This window comes from Macaca thibetana, chromosome 1, assembly GCF_024542745.1.
Source record: "Macaca thibetana thibetana isolate TM-01 chromosome 1, ASM2454274v1, whole genome shotgun sequence".
NCBI lineage: Eukaryota > Metazoa > Chordata > Mammalia > Primates > Cercopithecidae > Macaca > Macaca thibetana.
Window position 1 is genome coordinate 25,717,139 of NC_065578.1, and position 20,762 is coordinate 25,737,900.

Below are 20,762 nucleotides of genomic sequence, written 5' to 3' on the forward strand. Positions count from 1 at the left end.
TTTGCCTCCTTTTGGGGGATAATGAGGACTGATTATTCCTCTACTGGAAAAGGTGACTCAGACCCCACAGAGTAGGTGTGATGTCACTGCTCTGGCAGTCTCAGCTTAACCTTCACAGTAGATCTCATCATGCCCAGAAACCCTGTAACAGGAGCCCAGCTAGGTAGGCGCACCTGGTGTGAGCTGGACAAGGTTTTCTCTCTGACCTTGCAGGGATTTAGTTGTTCTCTGAGGATCTAAGGAATGGGCTGATTTTATGACCAGCAGCTGTCCTTTTACCATCCTATTAACAGTCTCTTTAATAGTCTGGGAGAAGGACATGAAGGGCCCAAGGCAGGAAGTTTCCTGTTTACCCTGAGGCCTAACAATGCCACAGCTAGGTGGGGTGTCTACAGTTTCAGAGAAAAGTCATTTCCTTCTGAGACCCTGCTAAAACAGAAACCAGACGCCTCATGTACCTAGAAGTAGATGCTTTTTTTTGTTGTTCTTTAATGAAGGTGGGAGGAGACAGAGTGTTTGACATACCTTTACCAGTCCTCCTGGAAAAATGTCACTTTTCTTGAACAGACCCTCTCACTGACGTCTAAAAGTGTAATATGTGCAGGCTCAAGGGGTTTGAAACTGATTGATTCTTTCAGTAATTGTTTATTGATGCCTATTTTAGGGGAATAAAGATGACTCAGCTATGCCTCCTGTCCTCATATATCTATCTAATAGAGTTGCTAGCAGACACAGAAACATTAATCAAGGCAGAAAGCAATAAATTCTCAGGAGTGAAAGGACACTTAAACTTCTTGCTCTATATCTCACTACTTGAACTTTTTTTTTTTTTTTTTTGAGACGGATTCTTGCTCTGTCACCCAGGCTGGAGTGCAGTGGCGTGATCTCAGCTCACTGCAACCTCCGCCTCCCGGGTTCAAGTAATTCTCCTGCCTCAGCCTCCCAAGTAGCTGGGATTACAGGTGCCCGCCACCACGCCCAGCTAATTTTTGTATTTTTTAGTAGAGACGGGGGGTTTCACCATGTTGGCCAGGCTGGTCTCAAACTCCTGACCTCGTGATCCGCCCACCTTGGCTTCCCAAAGTGCTGAGATTACAGGCATGAGCCACCGTGCCCAGCCCTACTTGAACTTTTTATGATTAGAATGAATTCAAGTTTTACTTGTGCCCTTAGAGAAAGGTAAGTGAGGCCGGGCGCGGTGGCTCAAGCCTGTAATCCCAGCACTTTGGGAGGCCGAGACGGGCGGATCACAAGGTCAGGAGATCGAGACCATCCTGGCTAACACGGTGAAACCCCATTCTCTACTAAAAAAAAATACAAAAAAACTAGCTGGGCGGGGTGGCTGGCGCCTGTAGTCCCAGCTACTCGGGAGGCTGAGGCAGGAGAATGGCATGAACCTGGGAGGCGGAGCTTGCAGTGAACTGAGATCCGGCCACTGCACTCCAGCCTGGGCGACAGAGCGAGACTCCGTCTCAAAAAAAAAAAAAAAAAAGAAAAGGAAAAGGTAAGTGAGGCACAGAGCATGTACTCTGTAAGTTCACACAAGATGGAGATCCCTTCCAGCTTGGGATACCTGAAAAGACTTCATGGACAAATGATAGTTGAGCTAGACTTTGAAGGATAGGTAGGATTTGAAAGTTCAGGGTAGAGAGTGAATATAGAAGGCAGGAAGTGGAACAGGATAGGACAGGGAGAGCCCGGTGTGAGTGGAGCTGAGGTCTTAATCTAGGCTTTGAAATCAGCCGCAAGCCCAGCTCTAGTGTGTACTAGCTGTGTAAACTTGAGCCAGATACTGACTCTCTAAGCCTCAGTTTATTCATCTGTAAAATGTAGATAATAGTATCTAGCTCATAGATAATAACATCTCATAGGGTAGTGGTGGGAATTAAATGTCACCGTATGAAAAGTGTTGAGAACAGTGCTAACAAAGGAATAGCTGCATTTTGGACATGTTGGGTCCAAAATGCCAAGCAGCACATTTATGTGCCAGGAAATGTGGAACTGGAGACCAAGAGAGTGGTCAGGGAACCATGCACACAGGCACAGTTATTACAGCAGCCATGCTATTGGATGGAATTGTCAAAAAAAAGAGTGTGGAGAGAGAAGAGGGAGGGGCTGAAAGAGTTTGGGTAGGTGGCTCAACCTCTGTAAGCCTGTTTTCTCATCTACAGTGGGGGTGATAGCATCTACCATGTGGGCAGTCATGAAGGTAAAGCACGTAGCACAATGCCTGTATGGCAAGAACTTCATGAATGGTAGCCATTTTATTACCATTATTGTCATTAAAGGACCGGAAACAAATTCTATCATTGGCGGAAAAGAGAGTTTCAAGGCCAGGCACAGTGGCTCATGCCTGTAATCCTAGCACTTTGGGAGGCTGAGGTGGGTGGATTGCTTGAGCCCAGGAGTTTGAGACCAGCCTAGGCAACATGGTGAAACCCCATCTCTACAAAAAATACAAAAATTAGCCAGGCATCCTGGTGGGCATCTACAGTCCCAGCTACTCGGGGGACTGAGGGGGGAGGGTCACCTGATTCCAGGAGGTCGAGGCTGCAGTGAGCAATGATCACACCACTGCACTCCAACCTGGGTGACAGAGTGAGACCCTGTCTCAAGAAAAAAGTTTCACGAAGAAAGAAATGGTTAGCAGGGTCATATGCTGTTAAGGAAAGGATGAGAAAAACTATTGAATTTAGGGATTAGGGATATTATCCAAGGTAGGCTAACTGTGATACCAAACAACTGCCAAAACTCAGTGGCTTAATAATAAAAGTTCCTTTCTTTTTTACTTCATAGTCTAGTGCAGGTTTAGGAAGGGAGGTCTGTTCCGCCCAATTATTGGGGACCCAGTCTTGTCCATTTTGTGACTGTCCTGCTCTAGCTCCTCAGAGTCCTCCATTCCCAGAAAAGTTTTAAGGAGCCAGCCTGGAAGGGTCAGCACATCATTCCATTCCACTGGCCAGAAGAACTTAGTCACATGGCCACGTCTAACCGCAAAGGAGTGGGGAAGTAGTTTCCTAGATAAAATACAGCATGCCCGGTTACATTTGAATTTCAGGTAAACAAGTTATTTTTCAGTATAATTACATTCCAAATATTGCATGGGACATACTTCTAAGAATTTCTTCCTTGCTTAATTGAAATTCAAATATAACCAGCTTCCCATATTTTTATTTGCTATATCTGGTAGCCCTACTGGGAAGTGAAGTCTGGCTGTGAGTTCAAGAAGAGAACACAGATAATTGTATGTTACAGTCTGTGTTTCTGAGCCAAATACCTGTTTTTCTTCACAGAATACACTTAACTCCTGCCCAGGGGAAATAGCCCCAAATCCCATCTAGTCACTGTATTCAGCTCAGAGTCTCTCAGTCAGCTTCAGTATGGTTCCTTATGGTGATTTGTGAACTGAAAAAGCAAGTTATCTGCACTTCACAAACATACCCAGTATACATTGGTAGAGCACAAAAAGGATAACCTTGGAATACCTCAATACTTCAGAAAAGGAAAGCATGGAAGAAGTGCCACAGTCACTGGTCCAAAGCAGTTTTGAATTCCCACTGCTCAGGCAGGTCAAAGCCCCTTTCCCTGGACTGCAGGGAGTTCCTGGATTAGAACGTGATTTTTTTTTTTTTTTTTTTTTTTTTTTTTAGAGACAGGGTCCACTCTGTTGCCCAGGCTGGAAGGCAGTGGTGTGATCATAACTCACTGTAATCTCAAACTTCTGAGCTCAAGGGATTCTCCCACCTCAGCCCCTCCCAAGTAGCTGGGACTACAGGCATATTCCACCATGCCTGGCTAGTTTTTGCTATATTTTATAGAGATAATGTCTTGCTATGTTGCCCAGGCTGGTCTTGAACTCCTGGTCCCAAGCGATCCTTTTTCCTTGGTCTCCCAAAGTGCTGGGATTATGTGCATGAGCCACCACACCCAGCCTAGACCTTGTTTTTGTTATGGGATGGACTTTTTTTTTTTTTTTTGAGATGGAGTCTTGCTTTGTTGCCCAGGCTAGAGTGCAGTGGCGCGATCTTGGCTCACCACAACCTCCATCTCCCGGGTTCAAGTGATTCTCCTGCCTCAGCCTCCCGAGTAACTGGGACTACAGGCATGCACCACCATGCCCAACTAATTTTTATATTTTTAGTAGAAACGAGATTTCACTATGTTGGCCAGGCTGGTCTTGAACCCCTGACCTCATGATCCCCCCACCTTGGCCTCCCAAAGTGCTGGGATTACGTGAGCTGCCGTACCTGGGCTGGGATGGATTCTTTTGTCCATTGTTCTCCATGGCTCCTGGATGTGACTTTCTAGCAAGTTCTTCCTTGCCTTTTTAAAATTTTATTTTGAAGAGAGAGGGTCTCACTCTATTGTCCAGGCTGGAGTGCAGTGGCAGGATCATAGCTCACTGCAGCCTCAAAGTCCTAGACTCAAGCGATCCGCCTACCTTATCCTCCCAAGTAGCCCCAACTGCTACAGGCACACATTGCTCTGCCTGACTTCTTCCTTGTTGATTACCCTTCATGGCCACATCTGAGATTGGCTTTGGGAAGTATGACCATTCTCCTTGGAAAATGCTCAGCTTTCACCAAGCCACTTCCTACTAGTGAAAACAAGGGAGCCTAAAGTTATTTTAAGTCTCAACTAGTCAGACTGTATGTATATGCACTAAAATGTATCTAACAAAAGTTACCATCTTAACTTTTTAAGTGTTGTGTAGCATTAAGTACATTCACATTGTTGTGCAACCAACTTTTTTTTTTTTTTTTTGGCGGGGGGATGGAGTATTGTTCTGTCGCCCAGACTGCAGTGCAGTGACACGATCTCAGCTCACTGCAACCTCCGCCTCCCAGGTTCAAGCGATTCTCCTGCCTGTGCCTCCCAAGTAGCTGGGAGTACAGGTGCCCGCCATCACACTCAGCTAATTTTTTGTATTTTTAGTAGAGACGGGGATTTGCCATGTTGGCCAGGCTGGTCTTAAACTCCTGACCTCAGGTGATCCACCCACCTCAGCCTCCCAAAGTGCTGGGATTACAGATGTCAGCCACCACACCCGGCCCAGAACTTTTTTATCTTCCCAAACTGAAACTGTACCCATTAAACAATAACTTCACATTCCCCCTGCTCTCCAACCCCTGGCAACCACCATTCTACTTTCTGTCTATAAGTTTGACTACTCTTGGTACCTCATATAAGTGGCATCATAAAATATTTGTCCTTTTGTGTGTGGCTTATTTCAATTAGCATAAGGTCTTCAGGGTTCATCCATATTGTAGCTTGCATCAGAATTTCTTTTTCAGGCTGCATATATTCCATTGTACTACATCTTGTTTATCAATTCATCTGTCAGTGGTCACTTGGATAGCTTCCGCCTTGTGGCTGTAATGAATAGTGCTGTTATGAACATTTTATATAACAGATATAAAAATATCTGTTCAAGTCTCTGCTTTCAGTTCTTTTGTGTATACAGCCAGAAGTAGAATTGCTGGATTATATGGTAGTTCCATGTCTGCTTTTTTGAAGAATGGCCATACTGTTTTCTATAGCAGGTGCAACATTTTACATTCCCACCAGCAATGCAAAAGGGTTCCAATTTCTGTATATCCTCGCCAACATTTGTTATTTTCTGTTTTTTAATACTAGCCACCTTGGTGAGTGTAAAGTGGTATTTTGATTTAAGTTGTGTATTGAGTATCATTTCATGTGCTTATTGGCTACTTGTACGTCTTTGGAGAAATATCTATTCATAACCTTACCTGTTTTGGGTTTTTTTTTAATTGTTGTTGAGTTGTTGGAGTTCTTTATATATTTTAGGTATTAATCCCTTATCTGATACATGATTTGCAAAATTTTCTCCTATTCTATGGGTTGCTTTTTCAAAATCATTGTCAAATCTGATGTCATGAAGTTTTCTCCTTATGTTTTCTTCTAAGAGTTTTATAGTTTTTGCTCTTTTTTTTTTTTTTTTTTTTTTTGAGACAGCGTCTCATGCTGTCACCCAGGCTGGAGTGCAGTGGTGTGATGACAGCTCATTGTAGCCTCAACCTCCCAGGCTCAAGCATTCCTTCAACCTCAGCCCCCTAAGTAGCTGGAACTACAGGCACACGCCACCACTGCACCTGGCCATGAAGGCCACACTCTTAACCTGATATTTGCCTTAGAAAGATTGCATCTTTAGGCCAGGCACGGTGGCTCATGCCTGTAATCCCAGCATTTTGGGAGGCCAATGCAGGCTGATCACTTGAGTCCAGGAATTTGAGACCAGCCTGGGCCACATGGCAAAATCCCATTTCTACTAAAAACACAAAAATTAGCCGGGCATGGTGGCACATGCCTGTAATCCCAGTTATTTGAAAGGCTGAGGCATGAAAATCACTTGAACCCAGGAGGCAGAGGTTGCAGTGAACTGAGATCACGCCACTGCACTCCAGCCTGGGCAACAGAGCCAGACAGTGTTTAAAAAAAAAAAGATTGCATCTTTAAATTCATGTTGTTCAAGACCTTTTCTTTTTTATTTATTTATTTTTTTGAGACAGGGTCTCACTCTGTTGCCCAGGCTGGAGTGCAGTGGTACAGTTACAGCTCACTGCAGCCTCCACCTCCCTGGACTCAGGTGATCTTCTTGCCTCAGCCTCCCAAGTAGCTGGGAGTATAGGCATGCTCCAACATGCCTGGCTAATTTTTATTTTTTATTTTTTTGTAGAGATAGGGCTTCACTATGTTGCCCAGGATGGTCTCGAACTCCTGGGCTCAAGTGATCTTCTGCCTCAGCTTCCTAAAGTGCTGGGATTACAGGCATGAGCCACTGCTCCCTGCCCTAAAATCTTTTCTATCTTACTTTGTACTATTTGTTGTCCAGAAGCACTCAGCTTTTCCAACCCTGAAAGACCCATGATCTTTGTTCTTTCTCTATTTTCTTCTATTTCTGTTGAAATCCAGCATATTCTCACCTAAACTCACCTCTTTCTTGGAATACTTTATAAAGACAACAGTGCTAGTTATTAAGTTATTATCTCTCAGCTCCAAACCTACCCACATATTCTCTACATGAGATACTGGAGCTGGGGCTCTGAAAATCACGTTTTTGCTTCAGCAGGCTCTGTGTTTGGCTTTCCCAATAAGGGCCACCAGAGGGAGATAGTGAGGCCAAAGGAAGAAGAAGGGACTCTTTTGAGATGGAGTTTCCCTTCCGTTGCCCAGGCTGGTATGCAGTGCCGCGATCTCGGCTCACTGCAACCCTCTGCCTCCTTGATTCAAGTGATTCTCCTGCCTCAGCCTCCCGAGTAGATGGGACTACAGGCGCCCGCCACCACGCCTGGCTCATTTTTGTGTTTTTGTTAGAGACAGGGTTTCGCCATGTTGGCCAGGCTGGTCTTGAACTTCTGACCTCAGGTGATCCGCCTGCCTCGACCTCCCAAAGTGCTGGTATTACAGGCGTGAGCCATCACGCCCAGCCGGGACTCTTCTTTTTGCTTCCTATTCCTGTAAGGGTAACTCTGGCAACACTCCTTCACCCAGGCAGCAGCAGGTCCTTCCTATAGCAGCTGCTGAATCCACTTTGTAGTTTTTCCCAACAATTGCCAAACCAGTTCCATGTGTCCCACTCAGAGATACCAGCACCAACTGGGTAGTATCCTGTCCTCAGAGGTCTGAGTTCTTCAAGCTCAAAGACTAGATAGAGCATCAGACTGAGAGGTCCGAGTTTCAGCTCTTGCAGAGGCCCTCCTCTAAGGTTTTAACTTTGAGTAATTCCAAACTCTTGCCTTTGTACTCTTAGCCCAAGGAGTTATAGATGCTTCTTACTGTCTGTTGCTGCCTCCAGGATATCTTGGAGTTTTCTTTTTACCCTTACAGTTATCTAGTTAACAATTTATTCCTAGTTAACTGTTCTAACCATTCTTTATATTAAATTCTCTCTGTCAGTGACTGATGTGGTTTCTCTCTCATTGCCTGGACCCTGACTGATACAGAAACTGGTACTAGGAGTGGCCCCAGGAAAAAGACCCCAAAAGGTGGGATTAGGAAATCAGGTTGGCTGTGTCATTGGGTTTGAATGTGCTGAGCTCCTTGCCAATGAGAATGTGATGCTACTGATCCATAGCATGCTGTGGCATCATAATTAATGAAATCATCGCCTGTGGTTATTTGTGATGAAGTGCCAACCAAAGCAAGTGTCTTGGGGGCCCAAGTGGTGGTTGCACTAACTGTTACGGCAGTGATAATGACTATAGGTACTATGATATGGGACCGATTCTTCCAGTTGCATCATAGGTCTTGCAGGGAAAAAAAAAAAAAAAATGACCAGCTCAGGTCTTTAAACTCTCAGCTGAACTCATGGTCAGAGAACTGTAGGGCTTCTCTGATAGCCATAAAAGAATCTCATTTCCAGTACCACCAGACTGATTTGCTACAAATAAAACATGAAAATTGTGCATGTTGCAGAATTCCATCAGCTGAATTCAGTTTAACTAAGTCTTTCCTGTGATTCAGAAGGAGTAGGACCCTGAAACTTGGAATGAGGACATCTGATTTGACTCAGACAAATGTGAAAATCTTAGATTTATCTTTCTCTCGGAGCTTCTCTTGCTAGTAGAAGCATCTTGTTGACTTGTGTCTCAGAAGTCGAGGCTTCTCTTGCTTGAAAAGCTTGTAATAACTTCTGGGGCAGGATATATACCTTGCAAAGATATGCCATTCTCCCCAAGATCCACCCAAGCCACCCCTCATTGCCACCAGATCCACAACTAGGATGCAATCTCAGCATTCTCCAAGGAGGCGAGTATAAAATCTTACAGAAGGAAATAACTTATACACCACAATCATTTCAAGATTTTTCTGACATATAGACAGAAATCTGGGGAATACACATGGGAGTGGATTCTTAGAATGTTAAACCTATGAGGATGAAATATAACACAGGACTGAGCCAAATGTATTGATGTGTATGCACTTGTTAGAGATTCTGAATTTAAAGTGTTAACTCACAAAGCTACAAGTGGCTCTAATGACTTACTTGGTTGGATGACTGAAAATCTGACTTAATGTTACTTCTGTTATTTTATTTTATTTATTTATTTATTTTTGAGACAGGGTCTTGCTCTGATGCCCAGGCTGGTACAATTTCACCTCACTGCAGCCTCGACTTCCCAGGCTCAAGCAAGCCTCCTGCCTCAGCCTTCTGGGCAGTTGGGACTATAGGCGTGTGCCACCACACCCAGTTAATTTTTTTTTTTTTTTTTTTTGGATGGAGTTTCACTATTGTCGCCCAGGCTGGAGTGCAATGGCGCAATCTTGGTTCACTGCAACCTCTGCCTCCCAGGTTTAAGCAGTTCTTCTGCCTCAGCCTCCCAAGTAGCTAAGATTACAGGCGTGCACCATCATGCCTAATTTTTGTATTATTAGTAGAGACGGGGTTTCACCATGTTGGCCAGGCTGATCTCGAACTCCTGACCTCAGGTGATCCACCCGCCTTGGCCTCTCAAAGTGCTGGGATTACAGGCATGAGCCACTGCGCCCAGCCACACCCAGCTAATTTTGGTATTTTCTGTAGAGACAGGATTTTGCCATGTTCCCTGGGCTGGTCTCAAACTCCTGGGCTCAGGCGATCCACCTGCCTCAGCCTCTCAAAGTTCTGGGATTACAGGTGTGAGCCACTGTGCCCAGCTGGTATCTAGGTTTAGTGAGGCTAAGATGGGAGGATTCACTGGAGAGGACAAAATTCAAAGGACCAGAGAGAAAAGAATGTTGTAATAAATGTATCATATGTGAACTTGGTGTCCTCTGTGTCTCCCATGAGGGCCCAGAGGACACTCTGTTCACCACAACATTGAGAAATGTATTGGTGACGGGAGCATCTGCATTCTCAGAAAGCTCTGTGGGGACTCTCTGTGATTCAAAAATGATGGTTGGAAATTCTATCATTGAGATGGGCTCCCTAATTTCATTGGAGACAAGAGGATCTCAGAGTATCAGAGGCCAAGTAGTAGTACTTAACCGACAAAGACAAGGTAGATGCATTTGCCATCAAAAGCAGTAGAGTCTTTGTAAGAATCTAGTGGCCCGAAATATGATTTGAATCACCAACAATGGGGAGTCATGGCCTCTTACCCAGTTTTTAGACCTAAGTCAGCTAACAGACCTGGAGCCCCTTGATTGAAAGGGAGGCCAAGTCCCCTTAAGAAAGGACCCAGCAACACTGCCAAAATATATATGGTAAATTTTCCCTCCAATTTTCTTCATAACATCTATAACCCTTCACTAGAGCAACTGTACAGTGGGGAAAAGGAAACATCCAGACCTTTAGGGGATTACTAAATATTGGCTCTGAACTGATGCTGATTCCTGGGGACCCAAAATGTCGCTGTGGCATATCAGTTAGAGTAGGGGCTCTTGGTGGCCTCTTTGGACATATCTTGGGGTTATCTCCCAAGTTCCTGAATTTATAATTGGAATTGACGTATTTAACAACTAACTTGGGTTCAGTTGACTCTCTGACCCATAGAGTAAGGGCCATTATGGTAGGAAAGGCCAAGTAGATGCCTCTGGGACTTCCCCCTCTATGAAGACAGCAAACTAGAAGTAAACTGCGTACCCGGGTGTTGTGAATTGAACTGTGACCGCCCTCCACACCCCCCACAAATCCATATGTTGAAGCCCTAAACCTCCAGTGTGACTGTATCTAGAGATAGGGCCTACCCTAATCCAACAGGACTTGGGTCTTTATAAAAAGAGAAAGGGGCTGGGCACGGTGCTTCACCCCTGTAATCACAGCACTTTGGGAGGCTGAGGCGGGTGAATCACTTGAGGTTAGGAGTTCAAGACCAGCCTGACCAATATGGTGAAACCCGGTCTCTACTAAAAAATATAAAATTAAGGCCGGGCGCGGTGGCTCACACCTGTAATCCCAGCACTTTGGGAGGCCGAGGCGGGCAGATCACGAGGTCAGGAAATCGAGACCATTCTGGCTAACAGGGTGAAATCCCATCTCTATTAAAAATACAAAAGGCCGGGCGCGGTGGCTCACACCTGTAATCCCAGCACTTTGGGAGGCTGAGGCGGGCGGATCACCTGAGGTCCGGAGTTCGAGACCAGCCTGACCAACATGGAGAAACCCTGTCTGTACTAAAAATACAAAATTGGCTGGGCATGGTGGCACATGCCTATAATCCCAGCTACAAGGGAGGCTGAGGCAGGAGAATCGCTTGAACCTGGGAGGCGGAGGTTGCGGTGAGCCGAGATCGTGCCATTGCACTCCAGCCTGGGCAACAAGAGTGAAACTCTGTCTCAAAAAAAAAAAAAAAAAAAAAAAAAAAATAGCCAGGAGTGGTGGCACGCACTGGTAGTCCCAGCTACTTGGGAGGCTGAGGCAGGAGAATCGCTTGAACCTAGGAGGTGGAGGTTGCAGTGAGCCCAGATCGTGCCACTGCACTCCAGCCTGGGTGACAGAGCAAGACTCCATCTCAAAAAAAAAATTATATATATATATATATATAAAAATAGCTGGGCATGGTGGCACATGCGTGTAATCCCAGCTACTTGGGAGGCTGAGGCAGGAGAATCGCTTAAACCCAGGAGGCAAAGGTTGCAGTGAGCTAAGATTGCACCATTGCACTCTAGCCTGGGCAACAAGAGCGAAACTCTGTCTCAAAAAAAAAGAAAAAAAAAGAAGAGGAAGAAACACTCGGAGTATCTGTGTACAGAAAAAAAGGCCATGTGAAAACAGAGTAAGAAGGCTGTCATCTGCAAGCCATAGAGAGGTCTCACCATAAACCAACCTTGATCTTGGACTTCCAGCCTCTAGAACTGTGACAAAATAAATTTCTGTTCTTCATACCACCCAGCCTATGGCATTCTGTTCTGGCAGTCCTAGCTGACTAATACGTTGGGGGAGTTGCAGATTTTAGTGTCACCATCAAAGATTGAAAGATGCTAAGGTGATGTCATTTTCCCATTTAACACACATGTTTGGACAATAAATAAGGCAACTGGATCTTGGAGAATGGAAGTAGTCCCAGATACTCAGGAGGCTGAGGCAGGAGAATTGCTTGAGTTCAGGAGTTCTGAGCTATACTGCGCTATTCTGATTGGGTGTCTGCACTAAGTTTGGCATCAATATGGTGATCTCCTGGGAGCAAGGGGCCACCAGTTTGCCTAAGGAGGGGTGAACCAGCCCAAGTCAGAAATGGAGCAGGTCAAAACTCCTGTGATGATCAATCCTGAGATAGCACCTGTGAATAGCCACGGCACTTGAGCCTGGGCAACATAGCAAGACCCTAGTGCTTGTCATAAAAAAAAAGTGGCCAAGCGCAGTGACTTATACTTGTAATCCCAGCACTTTGGGAGGCTGATGCAGGAGGATCACTTGAGCCCAGGAGTTCAAGACCACCCTGGGCAACATATGGAGATCCTGTCTCTACAAAAAAATTTAAAAAGTAGTCAGGCATGGTGGTACACACCTGTAGTCCCAGCTACTTGGGAGGCTAAGGTGGCAAGATTGTTTGAGCCCAGGAGGTCGAGGCTACATTGATCCATGTTCGTACCACTGCACTCCAGCCTGGGCAACAGAGTAAGACCCTGTCTCCAAAAAAAAGTATAATAAATTTTATCAAAAAATAACTCCAATTACAGCTGCTGTTCCAGTTGTAGCAGTGCACCTGGCATTTGGTATTCAGTTGTTGACCTGGCACATGATTTTTTTCCTCCATATAGTTTGTAAGAAATACCAGAAGCCACTGGGCACAATGGCTCATGCCTCTAATCCCAACACTTTGGGAGGCCAAGGCAGGTGGATCACCTGAGGTCGGGAGTTCGAGACCAGCCTGACCAACATGGAGAAATGCCGTCTCTACTAAAAATACAAAATTAGCCAGGAGAGGTGGTGCAGGCCTGTAGTCCCAGCTACTCGGGAGGCTGAGGCAGGAGAATCGCTTGAACCTGGGAGGCGGAGGTTGCGGTGAGCCAAGATCACGCCATTGCACTACAGCTTAGGTGACAAAAGTGAAACCCCATCTCAAAAAAAGAAAGAAAGAAAGAAGGCGGGGCGCAGTGGCTTACACCTCCCAGCACTTTGGGAGGCTGAGGCAGGTAAATCACAAGGTCAGGAGTTTGAGACCAGCCTAGCCAACATGGTGAAATGCCCGTCTCTACTAAAAATACAAAAAATTAGCTGGGCATGGTGGTGGGTGCCTGTAATCCCAGCTACTTGGGAGGCTGAGGCAGGAGAATCGCTTGAACGTGGGAGGCAGAGGTTGCAGTGAGCTGAGATCTCGCCACTGCACTCCAGCCTGGGTGAGAGTGCGGTGAGACTCCATCTCAAAAAAAGAAAAAAGGAAGGAAGGAAGGAAAGGAGGGAGAGAGGGAGGGACCAGAAGCCATTTGCTTTTACATTTTGGAGCCCAGAGTACACTTGCACAGTCTTGCCTCAAGTTTGTGTCAACTCCTTGGTTCTCTGTCATAATGTAGTCCACAGAGACCTTGATTATCTTGACCTAGCATGTAACAAAGAAGTAGAAAGTACTTTTAGATGCCTTAGTAAAATGTGAAATAAAGAATGGGAGGGAAATACCACAAAAATTCATGGGCCTGCTACTTCGGGGAACTATCTGGTGGTCCAAAATTCTGTAAATTAGCTGGGCACGGTGGCTCACACCTGTAATCCCAGCACTTTGGGAGCCCAAGGTAGGCGGATCACTTGAGAGCAGGAGTTCGAGACCAGCCTGGCCAACATGGTGAAACTCTGTCTCTACTAAAAATATAAAAATTAGCTGGGTGTGGTGGCGCACGCCTGTAGTCCTAGCTACTTGGAAGGCTGAGGGTCTTGCTTGAACCTGGGAGGCAGAGGTTGCAGTGAGCCAAGATCACGCCACTGCCCGCCAGCCTGGCAACAGAGCGAGACTGCCTCAAAAAAGTAATAATTATAGGCCAGGCATGGTGGTTCACACCTGTAATCCCAGCACTTTGGGAGGCCAAGGTGGGTGAGTTGCTTGAACCCAGGAGTTCAAGACCAGCCTGGACAACATGGTGAAACCCTATCTCTACCAAAAAAAAATTTTTTTAAATTATATAATAAATATAAGATAAATATATTTATAAATAATTTGTAGTTATACATACACATATATGAATATATAAATACGTGTATATAATTTTCTCTCCTCCTTCCTTTTATTATTTTATGCAAATTTTGTTTAACTTTACAATTCAGTTTTAAGTAACAGTGTTTCCAGACAGGAATGCGATCGATTTTGAGGAGTTATTAACATATCCCAGAGACAGATACAATGACTGTTGAGATTCCGCATTTCTGGCCAGGCGCTGTGGCTCATGCCTGTAGTCCTAGCACTTTGGGAGGCTGAGGCGGGCAGATCAGTTGAGGTCAGGAGTTCCAGACCAGCCTGGCCAACATGCTGAAACCCCATCTCTATTAAAAATACAAAAATTAGCTGGGCGTGGTGGCAGATGCCTGTAATCCCAGCTGCTCAGGAGGCTGAGGCAGGAGAATTGCTTGAGCACAGGAGGCGGAGGTTGCAGTCAGCTGAGATCACACCACTGTACTCCAGCCCGGGCAACAGAGTGAGACTCATCTCAAAAAAGAAAAAAAGAAAGAAGAAGAAGGCCGACATGATGGCTCATGCCTGTAATCCCAGCACTTTAGGAGGCCAAGGCGGGCAGATCATGAGGTCAGGAGTTTGAGACCAGCATGGCCAATATGGAGAAACCCTGTCTCTACTAATAATACAAAAATTAGCTGGGCGTGGTGGCACACACCTGTAGTCCCAGCTATTCAGGAGGCTGAGTCAGAAGAATCGCTTGAACCCGGGAGGCGGAGGTTGCAGTGAGTCAAGATCGGGCCACTGCACTCCAGCCTGGGTGACAGAGTGAGACTCTGTCTAAAAGAAAAAGTCAGCCAGGCATGGTGGCATGTGCTTGTAGTCCCAGCTATTTGGGAGGCTGAGACAGGAGAATCACTTCAACCTAGGAGGCAGAGGTTGCAATGAGCTGAGATCACACCACCGCACTCCAGCCTGAGTAACAGAGCGAGACTCTGTCTCCAAAAAAAAAAAGAGATTCCGCAATTCTTCATTTTGGTGGAGTGGGTGAGAATGTACTTGTACAAAAGATAGTTGCCTAGTTGCACCTTGTTAGGTGGAAGACTAGAGTTGCCTTGTTGTATGGAGGTTCAAAAATATAGAGGCAGGCTGACAACGGTGGCTCACTCCTGTAGTCCTAGCACTTTGGGAGGCCAAGGTGGGTGGATCACAAGGTTAGGAGTTCGAGACCAGCTTGGCCAACATGGTGAAACCCCATCTCTACTAAAAATACAAAAATTAGCCAGGTTTTGTGGTGGGCACCAGCTGCTCGGGAGGCTGAGGCAGGAGAATCGATTGAGCCCAGGAGGCAGAGGTTGCAGTGAGCTGAGATTGCGCCATTGCACTTCAGCCTGGGAGATAGGTCAAGACTCCATCTCAAAAAAAGAAAAAATGTAGAGGCAAGTGCATGTGGATGCTGAGTAGCCAAAGAGGTGGACTGTGCCCAGTATTATTACCTGAGCTCCAAACCGGCCTGTCTATACTCAGCTTTGAGTTACTGAGGCTGGGGCTCTGTAAGACACACTTCTGCTTTACCAGCTACATCTGGCTCTGCTAATGGGCACTAGAGGGAGACCACAGAGCTGGAAGAGACGAAGATATTGGCTCCTTCTATTACTTTCAGTTCCTTTGAGAGTGAACCTAACAGTGCTCCTTCACCCTGACAGAAGTAGTACTTCTCTGCAGTAGAGCCGAATTTAGTTTGCAGGTATTTCCGATTGCAGAACCAAGTTTATCATGCCTCGCCTCAAAGACACCAGCATTGCTGTGTGCGGTGGCGTGCACCTATAGAACCAACCAGTCAGGAAGCTGAGAGGGAAGGATAGCTTGAGCCCAGGATTTCGAAGCTGGTAGTGTGCTAAGGTCATGCCTATAAATAGCCACTGCCCTCAAGGTTGGGCAACATAGCAAGATCCCATCTCTTTAAAAAAAAAATCATCTGGTTGGCACTCTTCCTTAGTTTCTGCTCTAAGCTTCTAATTTGTAATAATTCCAACCTATTTTCTTTGTTCCCTCAGCCAAGGAGTTCTTAACTGCTTCCTGCTGTTACTGCCTCTCTGATACTGTAACCTTTCAGTTATCCTGGGCTCAAGCAGTCTTCCCACATCAGCCTCCTGAATAGTTGGGACTACAGATGCACACCACCAGGCCCGGATAATTTTTTTTTTTTTTTTTTTTTTTTTTTTTTTTTTTTTTTTTGAGACGGAGTCTCGCTCTGTCGCCCAGGCTGGAGTGCAGTGGCCAGATCTCAGCTCACTGCAAGCTCCGCCTCCCGGGTTCACGCCATTCTCCTGCCTCAGCCTCCCGAGTAGCTGGGACTACAGGTGCCCGCCACCTCGCCCGGCTAATTTTTTGTATTTTTTAGTAGAGACAGGGTTTCACCGTGTTAGCCAGGATGGTCTCGGTCTCCTGACCTTGTGATCTGCCCGTTTCGGCCTCCCAAAGTGCTGGGATTACAGGCTTGAGCCACTGCACCCGGCCCAGGCCTGAATAATTTTTAAATTTTTTGTAGAGACATAGTATCCCGTGTTGCCCAGGCTAGTCTTGAATCCCTGGATTCAAGCAATACTCCCACCTTGGCCTTCCAAAGTGGTGGGATTACAGGTGTGAGCCACCACGCCCAGCCCTAACTTTTTATATAGATTGACAATTATTTATTTATAATTTTATTTTGCTCAAGGAACTCAGTTCAAGTAATTCTTTTTCTTTTCTTTTCTTTTTTTTTTTTTTGAGACAAGGTCTAGAGTGCAGTGGTGGGATCATGGCTTACTACAACGTCCACCTCCTGGGCTCAAGCCATCCCTCTGCCTCAGCCTCCTGAGTAACTGGGACCACAGGCACACACCACCATGTTGAGCTAAATTTTTTTTTTTTTTTTTGTATTTTTTTTAAATAGAGATAGGGTTTCACCATGTTGTCCAGGCTGCAAATAATTCTTTTTTTTTTTTTTTTTTTTTTTGAGACAGAGTCTCACTCTGTTGCCTAGGCTGGAGTGCAGTGGCACGATCTCGGCTCACCACAACCTCCACCTCCAGAGTTCAAGCAGTTCTCCTGCCTCAGCCTCCCGAGTAGCTGGGACTACAGGTGTGTGCCACCATGCCCGGCTAATTTTTGTATTTTTAGTAGAGATGGGGTTTCACTACGTTGGCCAGGCTGGTCTTGAACTCCTGAACTTGTGATCCTTCTGCCTTAGCCTCCCAAAGTGTTGGGATTACAGGTGTGAGCCACTGCGCCTGGCCACTTCTTTATAGTAAATTATTTCTGTTCAAACAACTGGGATGGTTTCTGTCTCCTGACTAGAGTCTGACTGATTCAGACCCCAATAGTGGCCAACCATATCCTACTCTGACTTTTTCCAACTCTTCCCTTATAGTTGCAGGGTGAGTGGGCATAGCATCTACCTTCCACATTATTGAAGATGACAATTTCACCAAATATTTTGCTACAGCATAATAGAGATCTCCAGCCATCCAGCCTGGTTTACTTAATCCAATATATGGCACTGAATTAAAGATCAGGCAGTAATCTACTGCCTGGCCATTAATTCAGTGCCACATATGTGTGTTTTTATTATATCAGCATCCCACTCCTGATACAACTTTCTGTATTTTTTTTTTTTTTTTTTTTTTTTTTTTTTTGAGACGGGAGTCTGGCTCTGTCGCCCAGGCTGGAGTGCAGTGGCCGGATCTCAGCTCACTCCAAGCTCTGCCTCCCGGGTTTACGCCATTCTCCTGCCTCAGCCTCCTGAGTAGCTGGGACTACAGGCGCCCGCCACCTCGCCCGGCTAGTTTTTTTTTGTATTTTTTAGTAGAGACGGGGTTTCACCGTGTTCGCCAGGGTGGTCTCGATCTCCTGACCTCGTGATCCGCCCGTCTCGGCCTCCCAAAGTGCTGGGATTACAGGCTTGAGCCACCGCGCCCGGCCATCTTTCTGTATTAATAAGGATAAGTTCATTGCTGTAGTAAACAACCTCTCAAATTCATTGGCTTATACAACAAAACTGTATTTCTTGCTCTCCTCAGTGTTTAATATGTTAGTCATAGTAGAGGAAAGTTCTGCTCTGCACAATTATGCAGGGACCCAAATTCCTTCCATCTTGTGGCTCCACCCTCTTCTAGGGTCTCAGAATCTCCTCTACTCTGCTAGCAGATAGGAAGGAGAGCAAGAATCAGCACCTGGGAGTTTTATGGGCCATCCTGGGAGTAGTACCTGTCACTTCCACTAGCTAGAATTCATTCGCATGACCACATCCGTCTGTTAAAGAAGCTGGGAACTATAGGTATTGGTGAGAACAAGAAGTTTATACTACATTAAATGGCTCATTGGTGACATTGAAGATAAGTTTTAGGGGAGTGATGTAAACAGGGACCAAATTGTAAAAAGTTAGGAAATCATAGGGTATAAGGGGTTTTGCCATGATGCCCAGGCTGATCTCGAACTCCTGATCTCAAGCCATCTGCCTGCCTCAGCTTCCCAAAGTGCTGGGATGGCAGGCATGTGCCACCATGCCCAGCCTGGTAGCAACTCTTTAATATGATCCTAATGATAATAAGAAAGATAAACCTGAACTAAGGTGAGAATGTAGCTAACCATGGGAAGCTCCATTGGGTTTTTTAGGGTTTTCTTTTCTTTTTTTCTCAAGACGAAGTCTTGCTGTGTCGCCCAGGCTGGAGTGCAATGGTGTGATCTCGGCTCACTGCAATCTCCGCCTCCCAGGTTCAAGGAATTCTCCTGCCTCAGCCTCCCGAGTAGCTGGAATTAGAGGCGCATGCCACCACGCCCAGCTAATTTTTTTGTATTTTTTTAGTAGAGATGAGGTTTCACCATGTTGGCCAGGCTGGTCTCAAACTTCTGACCTCGTGATCCACCCGCCTCGGCCTCCCAAAGTGCTGGGATGTGAGCCACCATGTCCAGCCTTTTTTTTTTTTTTTTTGAGACAGGGTCTCGCTCTGTCACCAGGCTGGAATGCAGTGGCATAATCACGGCTCACTGCAGCCTTGACTTCCTGGACTCAGGCAAACCTCCCACCTCAGCCTTCCAAGTAGCCGGAACTACAGGTGCCTGCCACCACATCCAGCTAATTTTTAATTATTTTTGTAGAGATGGCATCTCGTAATGTTGCTGAGGCTAGTCTTGAACACCTGGGTTCAAGCAATCCTCCCACCTTGGCCTCCCAAAATGCTGACATTATAGATGTGAGCACTGTGCCCAGCCTTGCTTTTTAATTGATATAGAATTGAGCATGTGTTTGCAGTATCAGTGAACAGGAAGAGAGATAGGACATGAGTTTGGAGTTCTATTGGGCTTAAATAAATAAATAAAATGGAGTTCCATCAGCCTTACTTAAAAAAAAAAAAAAAGGAGGCCAGGAGCGGTGGCTCACACCTGTAATCCCAACACTTTGGGAGGCAGAGATGGGCAGATCACCTGAGGTCAGGAGTTTGAGACCAGCCTGGCCAACATGGTGAAACCCCGTCTCTACTAAAAATACAAAAATTAGCTGGGCGTGGTGGCACATGACTACAATCCCAGCTACTTGGGAGGCTGAGGCAGAAGAATCACTTGAACCCAGGAGGCAGAGGTTGTAGTGAGCAGAGATCATGCCATTGCACTCCAGCCTGGGTGACAAGAGCGAAACTCCATCTCAAAAAAATAAAAAATAAAATTAAAAAAGGATATGAGTGGAGGGTTGGCCATGGGCAGAAGGAGGCCCACATCTTCTAAGATAAGAAGAAGGGATAAAGAAAGGATAGATGCAAATAAAGAGAAATTATGAGATAGAAAGGAGGAGGTAAACTGAAAATCAAGTAGAATTGCTTTGGTTTCTATGAAGTGACGAGGAAAAAAGAAAAGGTTTCAGGTTGCAAGAGGACCCAGTTAAGGTGGGACCACAGGAATCTGTACTGGAACCAGTATGTCTAGTTTTGTGACTTTGTTCCACAGCCAAGGAGCAAAAAGGGAGGAAGCTCACCATGTGGTTCGCTCAAGGTGGGGCTCATCAAATTGAGAGCCTGTGGCACCAAAGGCACAGCTCAGCAGCCTTTGGCACATATATCAATTATTGATCCTTAAGGTCACTGTTGTTGGCTTCCTGCTCCTCCCCATTGTATAATTTTACTTCCTTTTTTACTTTCTCCTAGTCTCCAGTTCTCTTTTTCCTTACACTTTTCCTTAGGTTTTACAGTAACCCCAGTGTGACAGACACACCCTAAGCTAACCCCCCGATGATTCCTGCCTCCTGGTATTTACATCTTGTGTGATTCCCTTTTCTTGAGTGCAGATGGCTCCCGTGCCTTGCTTTCATGGGAGATGGCAATGATGATGGGATGTCACTCTGTCACATATATAGTAAGTTATATAAAACTCTATCTTCACAGTCTGGAGCTAGAGACCCTCATTGTCAGTTTCAAGAAATTAAGTGGCTATGTAGGAGAAACCTGCATGGCAAGGAAATGTGATAATCTCTAGGAACTGCAGGTGGCTTTTGGATCCTGAGGGAGGCCTCCAGCGGACACCCAGCAAAAGTCCCAGGCCCTCCTCAATTATACAGTTGCAAGGAAATTAATTCTGCCAGTGACCCAAATGGGCTTGCAAGTGGATTCTTCCCCAGCTGAGTTTCCAGATGAGAATGCAGCCTGATTGCAGCCTTGTGAGACTAAGCAGACGACCCAGCTAAGCTGT

The 20,762-nt window shown here is 45.7% G+C and overlaps 1 protein-coding gene across 1 annotated transcript in view; it reads left to right on the plus strand.

Annotated features, from left to right (window-relative positions):
* The first annotated feature begins 1,004 nt into the window (after positions 1-1,004).
* The window catches only part of NUDC (nuclear distribution C, dynein complex regulator), a 149,587-nt gene continuing 129,829 nt past the window's right edge, over positions 1,005-20,762 (plus strand). Inside the window, exon 1 of the mRNA XM_050795799.1 lies at positions 1,005-1,015. The gene's annotated coding sequence lies outside the window, so the exon portion shown is untranslated. The remainder of the gene's footprint in view (positions 1,016-20,762) is intronic.